Source organism: Elephantulus edwardii, unplaced genomic scaffold (assembly GCF_000299155.1).
Source record: "Elephantulus edwardii isolate Elephantulus edwardi_28Jun2011 unplaced genomic scaffold, EleEdw1.0 scaffold00223, whole genome shotgun sequence".
NCBI classification, from domain to species: domain Eukaryota; kingdom Metazoa; phylum Chordata; class Mammalia; order Macroscelidea; family Macroscelididae; genus Elephantulus; species Elephantulus edwardii.
This window is the reverse complement of record NW_006399973.1, coordinates 179954-189753: the sequence shown is the minus strand read 5'-3', so window position 1 is coordinate 189753 and position 9800 is coordinate 179954. Positions and strand designations below refer to the sequence as shown.

At 40.9% G+C, this 9800-nt stretch overlaps 1 pseudogene; it reads right to left on the bottom strand.

Moving 5' to 3' along the window:
* Positions 1-3785: 3785 nt before the first annotated feature.
* On the bottom strand, positions 3786-8941 carry LOC102866285 (annotated as a pseudogene).
* Between the last annotated feature and the right edge of the window lie 859 nt (positions 8942-9800).

The window sequence follows — 9800 nt, the reverse complement described above, 5'->3', positions numbered from 1 at the left end:
TGTGTTCTGTTGTGCATAGGGTTTTCAGAGGCCTGCTATTTCAGAAGTGGGTGGCCAATCCTTCTTCCTAGTCTGTCTTAATCTGAATTCTGACAACATACCCAATGTAAATGAGGTAAAGTTTAACCCTTTTTGTTTCTAAGGAACACTCTAAGTGTACTTCCTCCAAAACTGGTTTATGATTTCTTTGAGCAGTCCTTGGTATATTTGACACTATTCACCAGCACCACAATTCAAAGACGTTGAAGTTAAAGAAGAGAAACAAAAATTGGCTTACTAGTGGTGTTTTTTCCTCCTCAGTTTCTGGTAAATAATGCATTTTAACTTAGGAACGTTATAGTAAGTTCTCTTTAGAATTTAATAGCTCCCTTAATGATTTGGAAACTCTCCTGTCCTAATTGGTTCCGTCACTAACTCAGAAGTGGCTGATTTCACAGCACAAGAATTAGACCAGGGAGACAGTGGGAGTCTATGGGGTCAAACCTTGGATGAGGGCCAGGGTTTGGTGTCCATTTCTTGTCCTATTAATATGTAGCTTTGGTGGTTTAGTTGTAAGGAATTGTGCCATTCACATAAAATTATTTGACTCAAATCCAAGAGTTACCCTACAGGAGAAGAATGGGTCACCTTCTCTGGTTCAATTACTGCATCTGAAAACCTGCCAGAGGGCCAGCTTTGCCTCAAGAGTATACAGCAACAACAATGATAGGTAGGAAAAGGATGTAAGGTGTAGTCTACGTGGAGTTGGATTATTAACCAAAAAAAAATCACACCTCTGCATATGGCAGTTCAAATCTACCTGTTCCTATGTGAGATAAAGGTGGGGAAACTCCTCCAGTGTGATTTTCAGCCTCATTACACAAAGAAGGATCAGTTATGAAATGGTTCCACCTTGATGGTCATGAAAGAGAATCTATAGGTTGATTCTAGGGAGGGAGAATCCTGTCCATCTGGAAATTAAAAACTCCTGAAACTCAATGACTTGCAATGGTTACTTTTAAGGCTACCTTTAAGCAGCCACAAACTAGTCCATCACAAACCATCAAGGAATTTTTAAGGGCAACTTAAGTGATTGAGACTGATATTAAGAGGTGCTACCATCAACTCAGCAAAACCCAGAGGCAGAATTTGGGGGTGCCAAAGAATCCAAGCTGATCCTTGTAGCAAGTGAGGCTGGACTTCATTTGTCTTGAGGATCCTTTAATCACCAGACATTTGTGTAAGGCTAATTTCTGTAAAGTGATGTGAACCTACGAAATCATGGTGAGCTATAGTATGGAAACATCTTGTTTATAAATACCAGGTGGTAATTAGCATATTTTAAAGAGATGGAACCACAACTGCTGTCTTTTGTTAGTTGAAAAACCTCAGCTCTTTCTTGTGGCTGTGCTTTCAGAGGCAAAGGAGACATGGAGACCCTCACGCCAGTTCATAAATAGTTGATTTCGTATTTTAAACTCTTGCACTAAAACTGTCACCTCCTCTCTGTGGATCACAGTTGGTGAAGGACTAATTTGTTACTGTTTGATAACTGCTTTTGTGTATCAGAGCTCTTATTTACTACTCTGAGGGTGGGGATGACAGACAAAAAATGATTGTGTGTTTTCTTTCCATTTTTCTTAACCACTAGGCTGCTTCTTTTTTCCCCTAACATGCTTCTTGAGATGGGACTCTCTTCCCTATGCTGTCTTGATTGAATCCGCTCTGGGGAATCTGAAGAGGCCTTCCCAGAACAGACTAAATGGCTCCTTTCTTGATTCTTTTTAATCCCCAGTGCTATGCACAATGTTTGGGCCAGTCTCAGTCTCATAATGTTTTTAATTACATATGCAAATTTAAATTTTACTTGGAAAATTCTCAGGAGAAAGTCTGAAAATACAAGAACAGCCACAAGATGGATCTAGATGCCACGGTCTTATAACTTCAATCCCTTTCTTCTTTAACTACTCGTTTTGATTTATACTCATTCATTCATCATTTTCTATTTTATTCTCTTTCGGTTAATTTAATCAGCAAGTTTCTAATTACCTCCTTTGTGATAGGACACTGAGTGGAATACAGTTTAGATTTTCTTATATACACTGAAGATTGACTTTGGTATTTATTCCATCATGAAATTCTCTATCCAAGTTTTTTAAGTATGCCGACCACACTGTGAAATACGTAGAAGGAATTCAGCAATTAGCTAGAGTTTTGCAAACTAGACCCTGTGAGGAAAGGAATCACTTCTTTTTTGTTTTATTAATTTTAATGAAAATTTACAGAGACTTTGGATTTCCATTCATTCATTGTTGCACTTTTCTCCCTGCCCACCCCTCACCCCCAGTACCCACATCTCTTTGAAAAGTAAAAGTTCCCCCATTGTTTTACAATCCCTTTTCAATTGCTAAATAGTTTCATTAATCAAAATAATATTTCTTGATGTGAACATTTTATGAAATGTACATTTGTTATTGGTTTATATTTTTGTTTGCCTTCAAGTTGGAATTGATTCATAGCTGATCCTCCAAGAGGATTTTAAAAGCTGTAAATTGCACAAAGAGAGATTGCACATCTCACAATAAATAAGGATGACAGAAGAACTGATGCTTTCGATTTGTGGAACTGGAGAGAGAGTGCTGAATATTCTATAGAATTCCAAAAGAAGTCTCAGGAAAAGTGCAATCAGAGTGTTCTTTGAAGGCCAAGGGCAATATTTTGCTTCATACTTTGGGCTTAGAGCTAGGGGAGTCTATTTCTTGGAAAGGAGCATAATACTTCGAAAAATGAGGGTTACTGAAGGAGAGGAAGAATCCTAATGAGATGGACTGACATGACGACTTCAGCAATGGACTTTTGTGTGTCAGAGATGAGGAGGATGGTATAGCAAAGGGTAGGTTTCAGGTCAGTTGTTCATAGGGTTGCTGTGAATCTTGCTCAATTTGACAACCCCTAAAACAACAGCTCCTTTAGAGCAACTAGTAGATTCAAACCATCTGCCTTGGATTAGAGACACAATTCCTTATCACTAGGCTACCAGAGCTGCTTTATTGTTGTTGTTGTTAGGTGCCATCGATTTGAGTATGACTCATAGTAACTTTATGAACAACAGATCTGAAGCTTGTCATATCCTATGCCTTTTTACCATCTCTGGCCCTTTGTAAGGAATAGCCCCTCCTAGCAACATGTTCAACGTATGTGAGGCGAAGCTTTGCCATCCCTAATTCTAAGGGACATTCTGGTTGCACTTTCTCTAAGAAATATCTATTTGTTCTTTTAATAGTCTATGTGATACTCAGTGTTCTTGTCCAGCACCACACTATAAATGCATCAGTTCTTCTGTTGTCTTTATTCTTTGTCCAGCTCTGTGATGCATAGCAAGTGACTGAAAAGACCATGCTCCAGATCAGGCATATCTCAGTTTTCAAGCTAATATTATTGTTCTTTAGTATTTTTAGAGGTCCTTGACAGCATACTTGACTAATGTAATATGACTCCTAAACTTTTTTACTTTCCTTTGTGGTACTTTTCTTTTTCTACCTCAGACATGACAATTATAAACATGGGTCTGAAAAACCAGTTACACTGAAACATTTCAGTAATAGCAAGACAGAAGGGCTGGTGGCCACTGAGAGGGAGGATGTGATGAGTCCAGAACAGCTTCCCCTGAGGGACTTTTGGTCCAAGCCCACAACCCAAAGGTGCTCTGGACAGGGTGGGGTAGGACCAAGCACTGCAAACTGTGTTAGTAAGGACATGAAGGACCGGTCACAATGGGGGTTTGGTTCTCAGCATGAGTTTATTGGCTACTCGACTCATGCTTTCTGTTGCTACTTGATGAATTTGACCAGCCCATTGGTGGAAGAATCATGAGAAGTCACTGGGTTGGTGTCCTCAAGTTCAGGTTAAATTTTCTTAACCAGCTGCTTGCCCAGCTCTACTCCCCACTGGTTGAGGATGTTGATGTCCCATGTGACTGCCTGAATGAAGATATTATTCTCATACATGATAATCAAGCCTCCAGGAATAAATGGTGTAATCTTGGTGAACACAACAGAATTGGCTGAGCAATTTCCTTCAAAGACGTTGTGTGGCAGTGCTTTTCCAATTCCTCTGGATTCTTTTCTGTGGCTTAAAGTCCCTTCCTGGCCTCTTATTTTGTCTTGCCTTCATCAGTACCTCAGTCTGGGCTAAGAAGTTGGCCAGAAGGATCTTGTGGTGCAACCCATTCTGTATAGGGTGCTGGGTCTGGACTGGGATAAGGAAGTCACAAGGTATCATTCTGGTGCCATGGTGGATAAGCTGGTAGAAGACATGCTTGCCACTAGTCCCTGGCTTCCCCCACAAGATGGGGCTCATTTGGTGGTCCACAAGTATGTGGACTTGGTATTGTACTTCCCATTTGATTCCATGTCACCCTTCTGGAAATAGGCAGCAAAGTGGTGGAGGTAATGGTCATGGGGCAGCATAGCCTGAGTCTCATAGTCAAAGAAGCAGTTGATGTATGGGATCGCCAGCAGTGACAGCTGGACAGGGGCATTTTTCTCCAGGGGTGCAGTCTAGAAATGCTGGTCCATCCAGTGTGCCCTGAACAGTTCCTGCTCAATGTTGCCAAGCCTATATGCTGGGTAAAGCAGAACCCAATGGCTGACCACAGTGATTAAGGTCCTCCTACCCAATCCCAGAACTCAAACATGTTTTGAAGGTCAATTCCAAAATCCTTCATTTTGGTCGTGTTGATAGTCAGGACAACAAAGTGCTTCATGACTGCAGAAAGGCCCTTTGCTGACAGAAAAAAAAATTCCTTCGTGATCTCAGCATTATCTCCTGGGTCATAAAGGTGTTAGAGGCAGTGATGACCAGGGAGGTCTCAGGGCTTAGTGAGGCCAGACCTTTAGCAATGTGGGTCTTATCAGTACAGGAGACAAACCAGACTCAGGAATCACTTGCAGAGTATAACTTGAGGGCTTCAGTCACCATCAGGGGTTTCAGGTCAGAATCCCCAATGCCTGTGTTGATCACATCCATAATGGACTTGCCAGTGTACCCTTTCTAGTCACCACTTCAGACATGTGGGCAAAAGACTTAAACCTTTCCAGCACCTTTTTGAGCTCCACATCATGTCCTTGTTGTCCACCACAATGGGTATGTTTGACCGGTTCTGCAGGGCCATGTGCAGCACTGCTTGCCCTCAATGAAGCTGATCTTCTCACCATTGAACACATGTTCCCACCTCCATGCCACTGGACTTGGCCAGGTCCGCTAGCATCCACATTATGTCCTCTGCCACCAGGTTCTTTGAGTAATCCAGTGGAATCTGTCCAGGGTTGGTGTTGAAGGTCAAGCTGAAGCTGTTGAAGCTCTCCTTGTCTGAGTTGAAGAGGTGCCCCCACTGCAGCTTTTGGAGCTACGGGTTGTGAGTGAGGGTGGCCATGGCAGGATCAGCTTGGTGCACTGACTGACATCTACAGGGAGGAAGAGGAGGGTGTGGCCTGTGATGCAGTGTCACTCCCAAACTTTTAACTGCTAGTTCAAAAGGTGTTGATTGTTGATCTAAGCAAGACAAAATCATTGACAGCTGCAGTTCTTTCTCCATCTCTCATGATGTTATCTGTTGGACTCATGGTGAGGGTCTTTGTTTTCTTGATGTTGAGATAGAATCCATACTCCAGGCTTTACTTCTTGATCTCCTGCAACAAGAGTTTCAAATGCTCCTGACTTTCAGCAAGCAAGTTTGTATCATCACCATAATGTAGCTTATGATAAATTTTCCTCAGAGCTTGATGTCATACTCCTCTTCTTTGAGTCTAGCTTCAATGAATTTTTTGCTCAGCATAGAGATTGAATAGGTATTGAGAAAGGACCCATTCCTGACCCACATTCATCCTGATTTTAAACAGTGAAGTGTTCCCTTGCTCCTCTTCTCCAACAACTTCATGATATAGGTATAGATTTTGCATGAGCACAATTAAATGTTCTGAGTTCTCAATGTTAGTCATGCTTTGTTTTGATCCACACAGACAGTGTCTTTGCATATTCCTCTGGCATGCATTCTCTGCTTTCACCCAGGATCCATCGTATTAGGCACCATCGTTATCATTGTTAGCCACTGTAAAGTCCCGTGAGACTCATAGCAAACTTATGAAAAACAGATCTGCACCCTTACCTATCCTGTACCATCCTCAAAATCTCTGACACACTTGAACCAATAGCTGCAGTCACTGTGTCAATCTACCCAGTAGAGGGTCTTCCTCTCTTTCTCAGCTGTTCCTCATTTCCAAACACGTTGTCCTTCTGAATGAATAGCTTCCCCTAACAACATGCACAAAGTAGGCAAAGTCAAATTTAATAGTCTTTGCTTCCAAGGAGCACTCTATCTGCACCTTCTGCAATGCGCATCTGTTAGTTTGGGTTTCTTTTTTTTTCACAGTCCATGCATGAGTGGTTTCCACTTGCTAAATAGCATGTCTCTGGAAAACCTATGAACGCTGATAAATATCGATAGTTGGGGGCCAGGGGGCACTTCAGGCCTTTTTTTCATAGGGTCGCTATGAATCATGCTCAACTCTAAGGCAATCAACAACACATGATATTCGGTATTAATCTCCAACACTGCAGTTCGGAGGCATCAATTGTCCTTCTGTTATCATTATTCACTGTTCAGCTTGCAGCAGCACAGCAAGTGATTGAGAAGACCACCACATGAATAACGCACACACTAGTCCTCAAACTAACACAGTTGTTCCTCAATAATTTTGAAAAGTCCCTGAGTGAAGATTTTGCAAGTCCAATACTTCTCCTGATCATCTGACTCATGGTGTCAAGTATATTGACTAGGAATTTAAATAAGATGAAATCATTGATGGCATAGAAAGGATAAAAATTATATGGCACAATCTTTTTTTAACAAAATTGAAGTAATTAAGTAGAGTTAGAATATTAGGCTCAGGCAAGAGCACTGTGTACAGTTTAGTCCTATCCCTTACAACTCCCCAGTCACTTACTCAATATTGTCCCATGCATCAGCATTTTGTACATCCCATTATGTTTATAATGTTGTTGTTGTAATGTGCTCTCAAGTTGCCTGCTACTCATATGTACAATAATCCTGGAGCTTGCCCTGTCTTGAACCCTTCACACTAACTCAAATACACCTACACCATTGTCCTAGTTACTGTACCAATCCATCTCATTTGGTGTCTTTTTTTTTCTGTGGTGTCTCTCCTTCCTTGCAAGCATGACGTCCTTCTCCAAGGTTCGGTCCCTCCTGGCATGTGAGAGCTTCAAAATACTAGCCTCTTGGTTTCACCCTCTCCAAGACAGCCCTATATGTTTTCTTGGCAGTCCATGGTATGTTTAAGACTCTTCTCAAGCACCACAACTCAAAGGCATCAATTCTTCTATACTCCTTAGTAAAGAGTACCAGAGGGCTATCTAGTTGTGTCTCATTGCAAAGGCATTTGACTGTGTAGGTCACAACAAATTGTGCCTAACCTTGAGGATAATGGGAATACCAGAACATGTGCTTATATGAAACCTATGCTTGAATCAGGAAGCAGTCTTGAGAACAGAGCAGAGAAACACTGCATGGTTTAAAATCAGGAAGGGAGTGTGTCAGGAATGTGTCCTGTCTTTTCAATCCATATGCAGAATAGATCATTTGGGAGGCAGGGCTTTATGAAGATGAATGTGACATCAGGATAGGAGAAAGACTCATCAACAACCTACCTTATGCAGACAACACAACCTTGTTTGCTGAAAGTGAAGAATATCTGAAGTGCTTGCCGCAACAAGTCAAAGACCACAGTCTTCAAAATAGATTGTAGTGCAACATCAAGAAGACAAATATTCTTAGCACTGGGCCAATTGGCAGCATTAGAATGGATGGAGAAGAGATTGATGTTGTTAACAGTTACAGCTTGTTTGCTCTTAAATCAACACTTTTGGCACCAGTAGTCAGGAAATCAAAAGCAAATTACTCGCTACGTTCACAATTCCTCTAGGTCGTATAGCCCTGGTGTACAAGTTGCTGTACAGCGGTCACTTGTGGTTGCTGTGAGGCTGAACACTGTGACACAGATGTGTCAAATGTATTAATGGTTGGTTACCCAATGTGGACAGTGTGGGCTGGAGCTCCCCAATTAAAACAAGCTTGGAAGGAGGAGTGGCATCCACTTCTGTAATAGCTTGCCTCCTGAAACCCTATGAACCTGGAGAGAGAATGAGAGACACCCAAGTGTTGAGGACTCTCCTTCATAGGGTCGCTATGAGTTGTCTGCAACTTGATGGCACTTAACAACAACAACAACTATATATATGTATATATTTACATATGTATATATGTATATATAAAATTTATATATTTTCTATAAATACATATATATAAATACACATATATTTTTCCCCTTCACCCACCCTTCACACTAGTAATTCTTTTAAAATTATTTTTTAGTGATTTGAATATATGTCTACATAGCAAATTGATTTCATATGTGACAATTTGGAGCAGCACTCTTACCACATTCATTATTTTTTCTTTTCAGATTTTGCATCAAATATACCTCCTGAGTGGGGTCTCAACACTACAGACTAAATTGAGCATTTGCTTCTGTTCTTTCATGGATTTACTTTGTAAGACTATTTATCAAATTTATGCATGTATTTTTATTGTTTCTGTTGTTACGTGCTGTCACATCACCTGGGACTCATAATGCCCCTATGTACCATAAAAATGAACTGTTCTTTGCCTGAGCCATTTCACTGTCTCCAACGCACCCACCCTGATTATCTCACTCACTGTGTCTATCTATCTTAACCTGGGTCTTCCTCTCTTGTACTGTCCCTTCACTCTTTTACGCATGATATCCTTCTGCAAGGACTGGTCCTTCCTGACAACATGCACAAAATATGTCAGAGGAAGCTTCAAAACCCTTACCTCCATGGGGAAATTTGGTTTTACCATCACCAACCAGATCTGTCTGTTCTCTTTATCATCCAATACTTTTCTCTAGTACCACAACTCTGAAGCATAAATTTTCTTCTGTCATCTTTATTCATGTCAACTTTTCTGATTTACAGCAAGTAATTCTGAAGACCTTGGCCTGGATCAAGTGTACCTTAGTCTCTTGACACATTATTGCTCTTTTAGCACTCTGGAGAGGTCCCTAAGAGTAAATTTTCTCAGTGTAATTTGTCTTTTGATTTCCTGATAGCTGATGCCAAGAGTGTTGACTGTGGAACTGTATAAGCTGAAATTGTCTCTTCTTCATCTATCGTGATGCTGCCAGTTGGCCTAGTGATGAGAATCTTTGTTTTTTTGATATTGAGCTTCAATCCATATTGAAGAGTATAGTCCTTGACCTTCTGCAGCAAGCGCTTCAGCTCCTCTTCAGTTTTGCCAAGCAAGGTGTGTCATCTACATAACACAGATTCCTTAAACCCTGGTACCACACCTCTTCATAAAGTTCAGCCTTCTGAATGATTTGTTCTGAATATGTGACACTGATGTGTCAAATGCAATAATAGTTACCCATGGTGGACAGCAGTTGGTGGAGCTCCTCAGTTAAAACAAGCTTGGAAGCAGGAGTGACAACCACTTCCAATGGCTTGCCTCGGGAAACTGTGAACTTGGAGCAATGATAAAAGTTTTACAAGTGTTCAGGTCTTTTGTTCATAGGGTCGCTATGAGTCATCTACAATTCAATGGCACTTAACAACAACATAGATTAAAAGGATATGTAGAAAGGGTACATTATTGATGTACTCCTTTCTTGATTTTTAAACATGCAATATTTCCTTGCTTTGTTCTGATGACTGCTTTT